Source organism: Panthera uncia, chromosome B4, assembly GCF_023721935.1.
Source record: "Panthera uncia isolate 11264 chromosome B4, Puncia_PCG_1.0, whole genome shotgun sequence".
In the NCBI taxonomy this organism is placed as follows: Eukaryota; Metazoa; Chordata; class Mammalia; order Carnivora; family Felidae; genus Panthera; species Panthera uncia.
Window position 1 is genome coordinate 115,703,762 of NC_064809.1, and position 17,462 is coordinate 115,721,223.

The 17,462-nt window shown below is 36.8% G+C and overlaps 1 long non-coding RNA gene across 1 annotated transcript in view; it reads left to right on the forward strand.

Annotated features, from left to right (window-relative positions):
- LOC125919445 (uncharacterized) overlaps window positions 1-17,462 on the forward strand; it is a 54,236-nt gene that overhangs the window by 18,981 nt on the left and 17,793 nt on the right. The window contains exon 2 of the long non-coding RNA XR_007456782.1: window positions 16,014-16,218. This is a non-coding gene — a long non-coding RNA (uncharacterized LOC125919445). The remainder of the gene's footprint in view (window positions 1-16,013; window positions 16,219-17,462) is intronic.

The following is a 17,462-nucleotide window of genomic DNA, read 5'->3' on the forward strand; positions in this document are numbered from 1 at the left end:
ACTGGAAATGTTAAGAAGTCTGTCAGGAGAAGTTTCTGTTTCTGATATGATTTGTGTAGCCTAAATTTAACATTGAACCAATTTCCTTTGCGTTCAAAGCTTTTTACAGTTAGGCCAAAACTAGAACGAATGTTAACACGTTTGTATTGTTCTGCCTTGCTTGTCAGTAGCTTTTGCCTTGTGACCTAAAAAGTATTTTAGAAACAAACAAACAAAAAACCACGTACACATATCATAAGCCTTGCACATGTAAAGGGTACCTAGTGTGTTTTTTAGAGCAAATAGAAATGAGAAACAAAGGCTAAGTATTTTAAGGTGTTGAAAAAAGCTATGATGGACCTGGAAAACATTGCTAGAGATGATTATGGAATTACTTTCTCTGAAAAGAAAAAAAAGAAAACCTTTAAACCAGGAAAACCAATTCATATCTGTTTAGGGACCTTTATCCGTTTGTTCATCTTCTATTCCCATCATCCAGCATTATATCAAACATAGTATGCAGCACATAGTGGAGCTCATTTGTTAAATGATTTTCTGATAGCAAGATTTTCTGATAGCAGAAAGAAATAAAAATCGTCCTAGTAAACAATGTTGTTAAGCTACTGATACATGCCATGGAAGTTTACTGTTTTTACCTCTAATTTGTGGAATTCTTACATGGCTACAAGGTGATCAAACTCACCTGGGGTGAGTTTGGGAAAGGGGGGGGGGACAGCTAGCACTGGTGTAGCTGAAAATAAATGCATATTCTAAAATATGTGCTTTTATGTTTGCCATACTTAAGAGGAAAAATGACCATACCTGAGGATTCGAGAAATACCAGAGGAATTATGGATGTTTTTGTAGCTCACTTTTTTATTCTATGATTGTACCACACGTAGTGACACTCAAACATTTGTAAAATATTTTCTAATTGTTTCACAGGTGGATGTTTTGTCTCTTCTATAAGCTCCTTGTTGGTAAATTATTGTTGGTCTTTCCTAGATGTTCTCTATCAACCTGAGCATAACTTTGATCATACATCTAGAGAGAACATTTATATTGTTTATCTTACTGAACTTTCTAATTTTACATTTATGGAAAGGATACTTTGTTCAAGAACTTAATGTTTACTTATGTATTCTCACAGTTTGTAAAACAGGACTTAAAAAAAGGTACTTTAAATAAAATAATAGCTGTAGGACTTGCTAATTGCCATCAAACTCTAGAAAACTCTGCAGTAAGTAGTTTTCTCCTTATTTCCTATCTGAATAGGCTTGATAAAGTTGTTCCTTTCACTGTGACAAAGTATACAGCTGACTGTATACAGTCAGCAAAGGATACGTGCCTTGTGTCGGTGCTATGAAATATATGAAAATGAGATTTAATTTACTCCACAACTGTTTCATATTTTATTTTTCCTTTCATATTTCTTAGAATTGGAATGGAGCTAGAATTCCACTAAAGCCAAATGAGATCTGGGAAAGACATAACTCTATTCAACTATAGAGAATTTTATAATGAAGTTATGGGGTTTTTTTTCCATGATGTTTAAAATTTTTCTGTAATGTTTAAGAATTAAAAGACATTTTTTGACTTTTAAAAATACATAAATTAGCTTTATGTTAATTTTTAAAAATCACCATGTTGGTGTAGGGAAAACCCACCTTGTACACAGTATGAAGTTAGTGATTTAAACAGCATCTTTTGGAAGCGTTTTGAAAACAGATTGCTATTAAACTTAAATATAAAATAAGTGTTCATATTCAGCATCTCCATATACTATAAGTTATGATATTTTGTGGAAACCAAGTATCTAATAGTGCTAAATCAGTGAAGGTGGGTTTATGAAATGTATCTAATGAATAATCAAGTAGCGTAATTACCCAATTTAGCCTCTAAGCTCTGATATTATGCAGATCTGCTTATATCAGACTCTGGTCTTTAAAGATGTGAATATAAAGTTTTCCCCCATCAGATGGAAAGATTGATAGATTAATTAAAATAGAAAGGCTTTTGTAAAGTAGAAGTCAATACTTAAATCGTTAACGTTTCTGAATGGTTTTTAAAGGCTGTAAGTCCATTAAATTTTGAGAGTTAATTAATCAAAATGAAAGGAAGCCAGTTTCCTCTCTACACCATCTTCAAAAGTGACACTTATTTTCAGAAGTTATTTACAATCCTTAGCAAGTACTTAATAGATTTTGCAAATACTGCGTAAATTTTTGTAGCTACTTCAAAGATAAATATTAATTTTTTTTAAGTTACAGAAGAACTTTTGCTTGTTGTTAAAGAAAAATGATACAGATGTGTAAATTAAAGAGTGAAAACCCTTCTTTTACTATTTTTCAATCCTACTATTGTTAATGAGCTTTTTCTATAAACAAACATGCATAAATGCACTTATTAACACACATTGCATTTTTCATTAAAAATTTGATTATTCAAAGTGGCCCAGTCGGTTGAGCGTCCGACTTCGGCTCAGGTCATGATCTCGCAGTCTCTGAGTTCGAGCCCTGCATCGGGCTCTGTGCTGAGAGCTCAGATCTGGAGCCTGCTCTGGATTCTGTGTCTCCCTCTTTCTGCCCCTTCCCTGCTTGCTGTCTCTCTGTCTCTGTCTCTCTCTCCCTCTCAAAAATAATAAACATTAAAAAAATTAATAAAAAATTTGATTATTCAATACATACTTTTCTATAATTTGGTTTTTAAATTATTTATCTTGAACATCATTCAACAACACAAAGATTTTCAGAATTTGTGGCTGTAACTACACCATTTTCTGTAATGTATATGTACCTTCATATACCTATTCCCTTCCTGATGTTCTTGTAAATTATTTCCATCCTTTTTCTGTAAAATAATGATTATATAAGCATGTGTGTATGTGTGTGTGCACGTACTATCTATCCTTGTACACTTCTGGAGATACTTTTCTAAGCTAGACTTTCAGAAGTACTTTTTTTGTTGGACATTTAAACTTTTGTTAGACATTACCAATTGCTCCTTGAATAGGTGTATAAATTTAAACCCTCAAAAATAGTTATTAATAATCCTCTCAGTACCTTCACTAGCACTGAATATTATTTATTGTCTTAATTTTTGGTCCCTATGATAGTATTTATGGATGATTTTGATAACTACTCTAAGGATTAATGAAACAAATATTTATTTATCTGAAGAGTCAGATTTGAATGAGAACTTCTGAAAATGGGCACTAAAGTAGTTATTAGAAGTAGATTAGTGTACTTTTAAAATATATATAATTTTTAATTTGAGAGTCAGAGAGAAAGTGAGAGAGAGAGAGAGAGAGAGAGAGAGAGAATCTTAAGCAGACTTCACGTCCAGCACAGGACCCCACATGGGGCTTGACCCCACAACCCTGGGATCATGACCTGAGCCGAAATCAAGAGTCAGAAGCTCAACCGACTGACCCACTCAGGAGCTCCTAAAAAGTTTTTTTAAGGTGACAGTAATGTCTTACTGAAATGAGTTGGACTTCAAAGTCATTCTTAAAAACATATTGGAATAATTGTGATGCCAGGGTGACTCTTTCGGTTGAGTGTCTAACTCTTGATTTCGGCTCAGGTCATGATCTCAGGTTTTCTGAGGTGGAGCCCTGCATCAGGCTCCGTGCTGGCAGAATTGAGCCTGTTTGGGATTCTCTCTTCCTCTCTCTCTCTCTGCCCCTCCTCCCCTTGCTCATTCTCTGTCTTTTTCTCACTCTCTCTCCCAAAATAAAAACTGAAAATAAACATATTGGAATATTAACATGTAGGAAATTTTGATGAGATTTGGGATTAAGGGCTTCTGCTTTTGAGAGAAATGGAAATATGGATGTTTATTTGGATGTTTATTCTTACCACATACCTAGATTAAAACGAGAACTTCTGATTTGGACTTCCTGCCCAGAGTTTTTTTTTTTTGTCTCCCAATCCACCCTTCCCAAAGTCCTTCTAACCTATCCTTCAGTTCACTTCTTCCTGAATACTTTAAAGGTTTCCCGTTACCTCTAAGAGATGAAAAATAACATCCACACTTGTGAATTTGTTCAAAAATCCAGTTTCTCCGTTCTCATCACCAAAGATTCTGATTCACAATGTCTGGATTGTGAGTTTTTAATAGGAAAGCCAAATGATTCTGCAGATGACATCTAGAGAAAGACTGAGGGGAAAGCAGTTTGTGTGCTAGTAAAGACTCCTCAAAATTACCTTTCTTTCCTTTTCAAGCTTGCACATAAGGTTCTATATCTGCTAGTTAAGTGCAACGGTGAGTCTTCTCTCTCCAAGTGGAGTGTAGGCCCTTCTATCTCTGTACTTTCCCCCGGAGAACCAGTTCCCTCCTCTTCACCTCATACCTCATGTCCTGAGATCCCATCTCTTAAATGAAGACTTTGAGCTCTTCATCCCACAGTGTTTTTCGCTTCTACAGCATTTACCCACATCACACATTTGACACTTTCAGTTTGGTATTGTTACGTACCGTTCGTGTGTAATTCTCTGTATCTCTCACAGTGCCTTACAAGTAATCAACACTGTAAAAATGTTGGTTGGTTGGTTGGTTGGTTGGTTGAGTGAGTGACAATGTAATTAGACTACCAGGGAGCAGGTCAAAGACTGCACTTCAACCCCACAAAGCCACTTCTTGACATTTTGCAGCTTGTTCTACTCCTGAGAGACTCTGTTGCTCTCACTGCAAATTGGATTGCTTGTTTTGGTGAATTAAACAAAAGCCGATGCTTACCATATATTTGTGTCTATTAATTGCGTGTTTAAATCACCCTACATGTTGTGCTTGAGAAAGTTAATCCATACCAAAGGTAAAGTTTTTAAATTTTATTTGAAGTCTAATGTTATAACTCCATACGATCTTTTCCCAGTAGGGTCTAAAGGCCCAGCGTGCTTAGCTTAGCTTTCTTAAAAGAAAATTGTATTTATGTTCAGAATAATTTCTTATCAGTAGCTACAACATAACATTGTGGAGAAGTCATTAGAATAAATGTACCATTTGTCACGGGCCCAGAGCCTTAAGTGCATTTGATTTCTGTGCTGTATTCTTGCTATATGGAACTGAATTGTGTAATTTAGCATAGCTCTGAGTATAACCTGGCACGGTGTTCATAAAAATTGGGATATACTACTAAAAATGATAATTTCCTGAGAATGGAAAATAGAATTAGCATATATTTACCAGTGTTACTCAAGATTGTCTCAAGAAAAGCACCATTTATTGGAAAAAAAATTGATCACAAGGTAGGCTTCTCCCTAACACAGTTTCATGACCTAGGAAAACATGCATTCTGTTTTTTCTCCATTTTGAAAAGTAAGCACTTGCTAAGTCACCTTGGAAAAATGGAGGCGACTTATTAATTTGTCATTTTTCCTGGACTGAAAATACCTTGACAAATAAAAAAAAAAGACATTCTTAGGACATACATTCCTTTTTCTTAAAACTAGTACATTAGTGGAACATCTTTGGTCAGGCTGGTCTCCTGTATGTTTGACTGGAGGAGCAGGTGTGCTCTTCCAAAGTGTCTTTACAAGTGTCTCAGTGGGGCTTCCCTCCCACGCCTCTGCAGGAGACAGCTCATCTGTTTAATCCTTATGTTTTAGGCAACCTTTCTTATTATGCAGACAGGGCTCCAAGGCTCAGCTGGATTCTGACTCTCCGAATGAATTGATGGGGCTCTTTGATCTTAACTGTGTTTTCCATCTGTTTCATCTCCTCTTAATGCATCCTCTTCCAAACTCCCATCTTCACTGGTGCTCTTAAAATAAATGGATAATTATACAAATAAACAAATAAAAATTGCCATTTAAAACACAGGTACAAATTTCACTTTTCATTTTGAATCTTTTTTTTTGGGGGGGGGCCATAATAAACTTTCTTGAAAAAGTCCCCCAAACGATTTAATTATGTGACTCTGTAAAGGACCACCACACTTGAGAGTGTTTAACCACGTGTGTATGAACGGGCATGTGCTTTGTAGGATTAGATTTGCGTAGAAAGTAAGAATGACTGATCTTTGCAATTTAGTAAATTGTACAGTAACATAATATCTTATTAATAGATCATATAAGAGCGAGAGGCATACAATCTACTTAGAAAAATCTACCATGTAACTGAAAGATCTTGCTGGGAATATTTCTTTTTCTTTCTCTTTTTCTTTTCCTTTTCCTTTTTTTTTTTTTTTTTTTTTTTTTTTTTTTAATGAGAGTGACTGAGGCTGAGTTACAGAGAAAATCAGTTGGAATTAGAACTAATCCACATTAAGAAATCTTTCCAGGATGTTAAAATGTCATCATTTCTTTTAAGCACATCTTTGAAATGAGACGTACGTGTTTTTGTGTGAGGAGGAAGGTGGAGGGCTGTTGATGGAACAACATGAATCATTTGCTTACCTGTATAAAGGTGATTAAGTGAACAAGAAGTATCAAATTTTTATCTGAGTAACCTTTGATATTCTAACCTCAAATTATGGAAACAGGCATTAATTCTTTCTGTTTTTAATTCTCCATGAATCCTCATTTATCTTTAAGTATACCCCGATCTTGTAATGATAATGTAATGTCAAAGCTGTCAGAATAATTTCAGCTGAGAGCAAAAAAACTGATGTTTACTAAGAGCCAGAGGCCCTTGAGAGAGTTATGAAAAGGTCTTTCTCTGAGAGGAGTAATATTGCGATATGCCCTGCTAGTCTGTTCAACGTATCTTTATCCCAACATATATACTTTAAATAGACCAATAACTATCAGTGAATTGTCAGAATACACATCTGCCTTAGAAACATTGAAAGATAAAATATATAAGGAATATGATCTCTGATTATCACTTAAATATTGCTGTTTTAAAAATATTCAGCTAATTCTTTTCCACTCAAAAGTATCACTTAAGCCTCTGCATGGTACCCAACTCTGAACTAGGGAGATTTTCTTCACTATTTTTGTACTCCCCATATGGAATCTGAGAATAACTGTGCAGGAGGAAATATAAAAGGTTACCCCATCTTTCTTCATGCAGAGCAACTCTTGAAACCCACTAAAGATAGCAATACTCCCCTCTAGCCTGTTTGTCTCTCTTGCTACCAACTGGGGTGTGCTTTGTCTTTGTTTGCTTGCTCGTGTTTCAGTGGGAAAGAAAAGATCGAGCAAGTAGCCAGGCATGGACGTGTGGCTTCAACATACTTCATTTAGGATCCATGACTTCGTTTACTTGAGTTTCTTATCTCACACACCTGATTCCTGTGTTCCTTCTATAAAATGGAAACTAGAATGCCTGCCCTCTCCGTCTGTAATGATTCTGTGCTGTTGGAAATTCTGAAAGGTACAGGTTGGCTTTTCCCTCATGAAATGGACAAACACAAACCAAAATCTCATTTTCTCTGCACTTTTTGTGATTGACCGGTACTTAAAAGTTCCAATTTATTTTAGAATACTGTCTACTTGGATCACCGATGTGACTCCCAGGTCAATGCAGCTAGCTATATTCAAGTTTATTTAAAAGATGCTAAATTGCTACCTGCACGTTTCCTTGTATTCATCAGTGCTGGTCCATAGTCATTCTTCACTTGCTTCCTCATTACTTCCTAATAGTAATTGGATAAGTCACTGAAACTCCATTATTCTACCTAATTGTCAGAGGCGATTTTCTTACATTATCCTCCAAAGAAAGGAGGGGAGAAAGCATTTATACTGAATGTATTGGTGGAGATGTGGTTAACTGCCACTAAAATGCCCCTGTACGGTCTCTCTGACCAGGCCGTTGGTCTATGAATGTTGCAGCATGGCCACAGTTCCTGGACATCTCTTGCAACCATAAACCACTAGAGAAGCTGCCTCAGCTCTCAGACGTTTCTCAAGGTTTCTGCATTTTCAAACTTGGAAGTTTGAATGACCCATGAGTGGTCTATGAAATCACCTTAGTAGGTCATAGCCAGCATTGAAAACGAATAATAATAAAATAAAGTAAGAGAAAGAATAGAATTATCAGAGTACACTGTATGTTATAAATATTGTTTCATGAACACATTTTTTTTCGCCAAAAATATTCTTGAGTGTGTGTGGTACTTAGGTCTGTTGTAAATATTTTCTTACCATGGATCTCACTTTGGAAAACGACAACAACAACAACAAAAGCCTGAAAAAACAAAAACAAAATTGAGTTGGATCATATAACCCATAGTTAGCTTTTGCCTGGATGCTGGGTTTTAGAAATTTAAAGTATTACTTTACCATATTCAAATTCTGTTATTTTTTTCACCCATTATCCTCAAGCATATCAAGGGAACTAGCTCATGGCAATAGAAATGATAATGAAAGCTTAGCAAATATTTCCAGAATTGTTAAGAGTTAGGCCATATCAGCTTATGAGGGTACAGTATTCTTACTGATTAAACTGTTTACCTTAAGTAGTTGTTTTAAGAAACAGATGTAAATATTTAGTTACACAAGAGAAGCAACACAGATCACAGAAAAAAGATTTTGTTAATACCTTATTTTGTTGTTGGGTCAAATAGAATGAATGTAAACATTGACTTGGGTTATGGTAAGAAAGGAAATAACAGTTATCACTCACTCTTTTAAATATCTCAAGGTGAAAATCTTTGCCTTTTCACTTAAAAGATTTTTTTTTGGTAAATGCGCCCCTTCCTTTATGAATGATAGCATTGATTTTTTTCCTCTTGCCTTGTATCCACCTATAGTCAGCATAGAGAGGAAACTAGTTGTACTTTTATTGTGTACCTGCATTTTGTTTGAAGACTGAGTAAATGCATAGAGATAAGCTTGAGAGAAAGAAGAAAGAAACATTACTTGGTTGCACACATAAGTATATAGTTTAATATTCATTGCGTTTATTACCAAGCATGTCGTTCTTACCCTGTGTAAAGTTCAGGGTGTGCATAAGCCTGGTACCTAGCGGCCAGCAGCAGCAGGGTCCCTCCAGACCCTGTCAGAAATGTGGCATGATAGGCTCCGCCCAGATCTACTGAATCAAAATCTACATTTTAACAAGATCCCTAAGCGGTTGTCATGATCATGAAAGTCTGAAAAGTGCTGACATAGGAGTATTACCAGTCGCTGTATGGACCTGTATTCATTTCATGGATAAGATTTACTCTGGAAAAGAAAAATTCACAAGTGGAGAGAACCAGCAGTTTTTCATATCCTAGTGCAGCAATTGGCCATCTAATGGTGTTTAAAATTAGTGATGATGACAATGAGGTTGCTGCTGATGAAAGCACCTGTTATTAGGGTTCCCAAGTGCTGGCCATTGAGTCTACTGTATCAACTAACCTGTTTAGCCATCATCTTTCCACTGTGAGTTCAATGCTGCTTTACAGACAGGCAGGAGAGGCCACCGGTTGCCTATCACCCCATTGCAAAGCCAAGCATTCTGATGGCTAACATCTGTGATTGGTAGTTGCACCTTTCGAAAGTAGGAAAGACTATTTGTTCCATATAAGGAGAAAAGGTGACACGTGAAAGATTCCTATGAAGGTATCAATTGATGTTTGTTTAGATAACATTTATAATTATCAATGAATCCTCAAATCTGCATATTTGAAAAGACAAGAACGGTCTTAAATTTGAAGCCCATACCAAACTTTCAAGTTATCAGTGTAGAATTTATTATATACCAGGAATATGTAATGTTGCATCTTGTGACCCATTGGAAACCCTTAGCTCTGAGCATTCTGCTGGCAACCTAGGGAACCTAGTCTTGAGAGTGAACTGCCTGTCTGACGACCAACATTTGTCCATTTGTAACATGAAGACCACTCCTGACTTGAAATGATTCTAGAATCATCCAGAATGTAGGAATGCAGTTAGTCTCTCATGTGCTGAATTAAATCCTTGATAAGGAAGACATCCTTTGAGAATGGAGAGGCTGCAAGAATATTAACATTTTGGCAGTTATTGGGTGGGGAAAATCCCCTCCTACAACAAATGCTATTGAAAATAGCATGGAAAGGAGAGTTGGAAGGGAAAGGTCATGCTATGGTGCAAACAACACTATGGGGGAACCTGGCTGTCAGTCACTGGAGTGTGCAGCTCTTGATCTCAGGGTTCTAAGTTTGAGCCCCACATTGAGTATAGAGATTACTTAAAAGTAAAATCTTAAAACACACACACACACACACACACACACCCCCGAAAAACCAGCACTCTGTGTCCTGCAGATCAACTGGGCAGACGTAAGCTGGTGAATTGTGCCTACTAGCGTGGGAAATGAAGGGTGTCTCTTTTTTATAAAGAAACTAAAACAGACTGCCCATTCAAGTAGGGATAATGACTTTTTTTAAGTTGTTAAATTTGTTAATGTTTTTAAAAGAGAGCTACATATGTATAACACAAACTCATACAGTAGCAAAGAATATATAGACAGTCCCTGACTTACAGTGGTTTAGCTTACAATTCTTTGATGTTAAAAAACAGTATTTTGAATTCTGAATTTTTATCTTCTCCTGGGCTAATGAAATAAGGTAAAATCCCCTCTCATGATGCTGGCCAGCAGCTCCCAGGCAGCCACTGAGGGTGCACAGCCGACACACTCACAACCCTTAACTCTTCTCTATCGATACAGCCTTTCCGTTTTTCACTTCCTGTACAGCATTCAGGAAATTACATGAGATATTCAACACTTTATTATAAAATAAACTTTGCGTTGGGTGATTTTACCCAACAGTAGGCTAGTGTGAGTGTTCTGAGCACAGTTAAGGTAGGCGAGGCTAAGCTATGATGTTTGGTAGATGAAGTGTATTAAAGGCATTTTTGACTTACGGTATTTTCAATTGGCGATGGGTTTGTCAAGACGTAACTCCATCCTAGATCGAGGAAGATCCGTACTGTGAAGAGAGCTTTTCCATTCCTGTCCCTCAAGCCCCACATTCCTTACTGAAATCACTGTTCGCTATTTCTTGTGTATTTTTTCAGAGATTCTCTAAATATACAAATATTATGTGCAAATCTTTATTAAACAAAATGATAACGTGCAATACACTGTTCTGTGCAATTCTTCCTTCCCTTAAGATGTGTCATAGAAATAATTTCTGCTTTGCCCTCCACAGCATGGATATAACCTTATTTAACCAGTTATCTTTGGTGATTTTTTAGATCTTTCTCAGCCTTTTGCTACTGGAAATAGTGCTGCATTGAGGACCCTTGTGTACATATTTTCAAGCACATATGAATGTATGTGTCCTCAGGTCTAAACATTCTAAGTTATGATTTATTTTTACAACAGTTAAGCAAAGGGGAAGAAATAACCAATTGGCACGATAGGCAGGATAATAATAATATTTACATTACATTATTTACTATGTGGTAAGTACTTTATAGTAGTCATTTAACTCTGATAACTCCATGAGGAAGTTATTAATATTCTTACTGTTTTCATTGTTGTTAGTAATCACCGAAGGAAGAAAACCAGGATGTAAATTCACCCAAGGAGGTTGATTGTGGATCTCTTGCTCCCCTTACTGAGCTGTGTTGTTTCCCAATGATTTCACTGTGACTTCAGTAATGACAGAGCATTTTTGAATACCTACTGTGTGCTAAGCAACTGATATGTATAATTTAATCTTCACAATAGCACTACAAGGTGGTGTTATTTTTTTAAGAGTGTTGATGAGATTTCATAACTTGCCCAAAGTCCCAGAGCCAGTAAGTGGGGAGCCAGGAATGGAATGGAAGCAGGCTGTCTGATGCCTGAGACCATGGCACAACAGAGAAGGGGCATTAGGCATTTGATTCTACATCCAGTGGGTCAGAAGGCAGAAATGAAATAAATATATGTATGAGATTTAATTTAAACATATTCAGGTGATCAGAGGAATTAAGATGGGCAGTTTCAAGGGCCAGTGGAAGATAGTTTATGGGACACGAATAAAAGCATCCCGTAGCAGAATAGGATTTAGTGGTCTGTGTGGATCCACAGTGGCCACTTCTACATGCTTCTCCATGGACAGTGTTTCCAAGGCTAGATTGCCTTGTTCTCACTGACTGTTTCCATCTGTGCAGAAGTCCATACCTATGCAATGCATTTGTATAATAACCCATTGGGAGGTATGGCACTGGCGTGCCCCAGGGAGAGAGCAGCTCTCTGATTCTGCTCTAAGTTGGAATTTGTGCCCTTGGGGAACAGAAATCAGCAGGTACCACGTTGGAAAAATGAAAGGAAGAGCACTGAGGTTCTAGGAGGTGTGTCAATTCCTCCAGGTCAGTTTCTCCTATTTCCACTTCAGTTTTTCCAGCAGTCCTGCTTCTTTACTGGCATGTCAGAAGTTGAAACCAGAGCCGTCTTTATAAGACCTCTTGGTCTTCTAAAAATAATAAAGGTCTTAGAGGTCTTATGCAAAATATAATTTGCAACTGATCACATTTCTTTGTTCATTATTATTATTGCCATCAGTTTTTTATTGATGTATATTTGACATACAATGTTATGTTCATGTGTATGGTGACAGGTGGTGACTACAGTCATGGTGAGAATTGAGTAACGTATAGAATTATTGAATCAACATGTTGTCATTATTTTGTAAATTATTTTATAAACCAGTTTTATCATCTAGGCTATATTTCTGTTCCTGGTGAGTTTTCCTTGTTTCAGATTGCATCATTTATTTATTTTTTTAATGTTCATTTTTTATATTAAAATTTTTTTAATGTTTATTTATTTTGAGGGAGAGAGAGACAGAGTGCAAGCAGGGGAAGGGCAAAGACAGAGGGAGACACAGAATTTGAAGCAGACTCCAGTCTCTGAGCTGTCAGCACAAAGCCCAACATGGGGCTCTAACTCACAAACTGTGAGATCATCACCTGAGCTGAAGTCGGATACTTAACCAACTGATGCCCCTAATGTTCATTTATTTTTGAGAGAGAGAGAGAGAGAGAGCGCAAGCATGAGCACATGGGGGAGGGGCAGAGAGAGAGACAGAGAGGGAGACACAGAATCCGAAGCTGGCTCCAGGCTCTGAGCTGTCAGCACAGAGCCCAGTGTGGGGCTTGAACCCATGAACTGTGAGTCATGACATGAGTCGAAGTTGAACACTTCACTGACTGAGCCACCCAGGTGCCCCAGATTGCATCATTTAATTCAGTGACTTTTTGGTGATATTTCATAGAAAAAAATAAAAGATGCGGTATAGATAGATGTGTCAGGATTATTTATATGGTGGTTATAGTAAAGACAATAACTAAGATATGTTAACAAGTGTTTACTGCAGGTGAGGAAAGATGCAGAAGGTTTTATTCCCATTATCTGATTTAATACCAAAGCTCTTTCAGGAGGGTATTATTCTTGTTGTTCCCATTTTACAGATGGGGCCTTTTGTTCATACTTTTTGAGATTAACAATTCTAGTGGTGTTAAAACAAGCTTCTGTGTAAGAAGAAAACACGCTTTAACCCCGCGGAGCGCATATTTTCTTTTTGGGTATTTCTCCTTCCAATCTTTGTCCAAATGTACTCAGTCATCAGTATATGTGCAATTCTCTGTTTTGCTCTTTTCATTCACTATAGTCGTAAGAAGATGGTTTTCTTGGTCATCTTCATTTTCACATAATAACTGCATACAAGTAATTGCCCTAATTGATTTAATAATCTCCCTCTTTGGGAATGTTAGATTGTTTTCATTTTCTTTTATAGATGAAAAACTCTGTGTAAGTAGTATATTTTATCCTCTTGGATTTCGAAAGAAAAGGTCTTATTTTCAGTCAAAAAGCAAAAAAGCTTTTGACTCATTTTAACTTTGAGTTGGGATTATTTTCACAGGAGCAGATAGTGAGCACTATTGAAACACTTATTTTGGAATCTTAAGAAAAATTGTATCTTGAACTCTGTAGGTATGGACTGTTTTTTTTGGTATTTTAAAGATACGATTTTGAATGTATATATGACGATTGATATATAGTAACATAAGGCCTAAAGAATGATTTTTTTGCATCACTTGTTAAAATGTGTAAATTGGGCTTTGAGGAGGATGGTGTGTGCCACAAAAGTATTCATTCTTTATCGACATGTATTTCTTGAGAAACTACCATGTGTCAGGCCCCATGGTGGTCACTGAGTCTGTGATGGGGAAGGTGAAAGCCCAGCTCGTTTCCTAATGGAGCATTACGAAAGTCATGTCTAAGATTGTGTTGTTGTTGTTGTTGTTCTCGAGATTGTGCTGCAACACACCCTCATCCTCTAATATTTCCGACTCCTTTGTTCTTTTGCTTCCATGGACTCTGCCATATTTCTTAACTGCAGCCCCAGACATGAAGGACAAAAAATATTTTCCTTTCAGAAAGATATTTACATAGATATAATTTCTGAGAATTCCTGAAGCCCAATTTTCCTCTCTCATCTGTGTCCTGGTAGGATTTATCTTCCTAGAATGAACCGATCTTTCTCATAGTTTGGGGGATCCCTACATCACCTTAGCCCTGTGGCACATATCTTAGATTGCACCCAGATACATTTATATTTTCAGCACTCTGTGCTAAATAAACCAAGTGCAGGCACTTTGGACTTTCTGTTACTGGAACATCCGCATGTGAAAGTAAAATGTAAATTTAGGATACATCCGTACATTATTTTTAATACCGCACACTAAACTGCAGTTTTCACAGGTGGAGAACCATTTTGGTCCCTTTAGGGGACCAAATGTATAAAATTCCTATTTAAAATGCAACTCAAAATTGCATTTTAATTTTTCACCAAATTCTTCCATCCCAGAAAGACCTACTAGTCTGTTGATGAATATAATTTTATTGTTGTATTGTATAGTACTCTTTTTTTTATTGTTTCTTTTTGAGAAGTGGGGAGGGTCAGAGAGAGAGTCTAAGATTGTCTGAAGCAGGGCTCAAACTCACGAACCCGTGAGACCATGACCTGAGCTGAAGTCGGACAGCTAAGTGACCGAGCAGCCCAGGTGCCCCGTAACTGTTTTTTAAAGTCTGCAGTGCAAACTGTTTTTACTTCACTGATGTTTAAACATTTCAATGGGGAAAAATAATCATTTAATAAATATTACATTGATTTAATGGCTCACCATGCAGATCAAACTTTTTACTGGTCAACTGGATGTTGCACTTTAAAGAATATTGTAACGTCATTTTGTAGGAATGTTATTATGTGTGCTACCAATATACATTTAAATTTCAGTAAATTCCTTAATGCATGTGTGTGTATATCTACCTATCAACTGATGGATCCATAGATACACACTTCTATATGATTTCAGTAGACTGATATTTTTGAAGGAAAATTTTTGAATAGAATGTTAAAATGTCTGTCTCTCAGTCTCAAGTTGCATAAGTTATTCTTAACTGTGATGCCCAAATTAGTTTCTCACCTTTTTGTGTATAAATTTGATTTCAACTTTTATGTGAGGAAAAGTTCCAGGAATGGGAATTTATAGAGTACTCTTCTTGACGAAAAGGGGATAGATGGAGACAATTTCATAATGTCAGAATACTGTTTCCAATGGGTTGACTTAAGGCCACTTCGCTGTGAAGCTGGCTCCGCGGGGTAACAGTCTGTCCGTAGACATTACCAAGGTAGCACAGAGGTGGAAAAGGAAATACAAAGGCATCTGAAAAAGGAACTCTGATAGATTTTTTTAATTCTCCTTAAATTTCTAATATCCCATATCCTTAACATTGGGATTAAAGTACTCTCTGTTGCAACTTTGCACATACCCTACTGTTTGAACTCAAAACCCTAAGAACTACATGTCTGAGATCTGAATGTATTCTGGGTCCCAAATCAATCTTGTCACTCCTCAGAAAGCAATGCAAGATAATAAGTAGTATTCACCTGATTGCTTTCCTGCTCCGAGACAGCTGGTGACGCGTGTCTTCCTGATAACCAAGAGTTTCAGATCTAAGGCAGGGATAAAGGGAAGCCGGGAGCTCGCAGAATCTAAATTTGACAGTCGATGGCTGAGGAGAGGGTCAGAAAGGATAGAATCTGTGACACGTATGAGAAGGGAACAAAATTTATCTGCTCTGGTTGCAATGATTAGATGTCTCTTTGTCTGGCTTTCTTACAGCGGTTGACTGATTGTACCCGCCAGCTGGCTAATATCATAATTAACAAAGTTGCTACCACATCTGCAAAGTTTAATCGAAAAATTTGCCAGTGATATGATGGCATTGTCACAAAGATCACAAGGGACACGGAGTTGACTTTTGCTCAAGGTGGAATGGCAAAGCTGTATGGGCAAGATGAGAAATCGTGCACTTGTTCAGCCAAAGGTATGTTTTGTTTTTGGTTTCGTTTTCCATAATTCTACACCTGGGCTTTCTTACTGAGATTTGCATTTGATGGCTTGTGGGCTCTTCTTTGTTTTGTGACCAAAATGATTCATAAAAAAATCCATATGCATCTTGAGCATTGACGGCATGTTCTCTGAAAGCTTTGGGGTTATTTTTTTCCCAGATCTGGAAATTCAGAAATATAATGAAATGGCTTTTGATACAGAGAATGGAGTATAAAGCAATGTTTTGCCTGTTTTTGTGTCTAATCTTTATCAGTTTTCAGAATAACCATTTGTTAACAAATATCAGTTGAACATTTATATCGTGTAGTATTGGATTTATTTTGCCCGACAATAAAAGCCATTGCTCTGCTTTATTCTGTTGTGTCAACCTAGTTATAGGAGTGAAAAAAAGCAAGCATAGTTATAGAATATGAAGAGGTTCTATTTCAGTTGCAAGAAATGCTCAAAGCAAGGGGAAGGAAGGCTGAGCTCTTGACTTTTGTCAAAGTAATTGGGGCTTTTTACATTTAGAAAGACCAGTATTTCTTAAAATGATGTGCTATTCCTCAATGCCAGTCTGGCCATTGACTGTTATACCTGTATTTTCTTTTCACTGTCATTTGCTTTGCCTGATTGAATATTCAGGCTCTGGGGAGTTTCCCAAATTATAGCCAGCACGTATTCCTAATTAATGAACTTGAATATTGATGGGGAGGAGCACATGTGCCTCTGTGTACATGCCTGTGTGCTTCCTCTGAGTACAAAGAGAGAGGAAGGTATCTCAAAAAATACGCAGAAGGTGATGTTTGGGTTATTTATGCTGTCACACCACCACTATATACCAAGGTGATCAATTTCCAGTATAATTGGGACTTACACTGAGGTCTTTTACTTTCCCTCTGTGTTCATCCAGACCACTATATCATGGCAAAAATAAAGCAAGAATTTGTGTGTGTGTGTGTGTGTGTGTGTGTTTTACCAACGCCATTCGTTGTGTGTGTTGATAGAAGTTTTTAAACATAATGAAATAACATTTTCGAAACAAATTAGTGCACAGCATGCATATTTTTAATAAACCCAGTTAAACTTTCTCATGGCTTTATTCCTAGTCATGGGAGACTAACTACTCTGAACGTATTTATTTTAAAATGTGGCAATCAAGTTTCATATTCTTAAATTTAAAAAATAAGCCATTTACGGGACTGTGAATTCTAAAGCCGTTCAGTGTTCAAATAATAG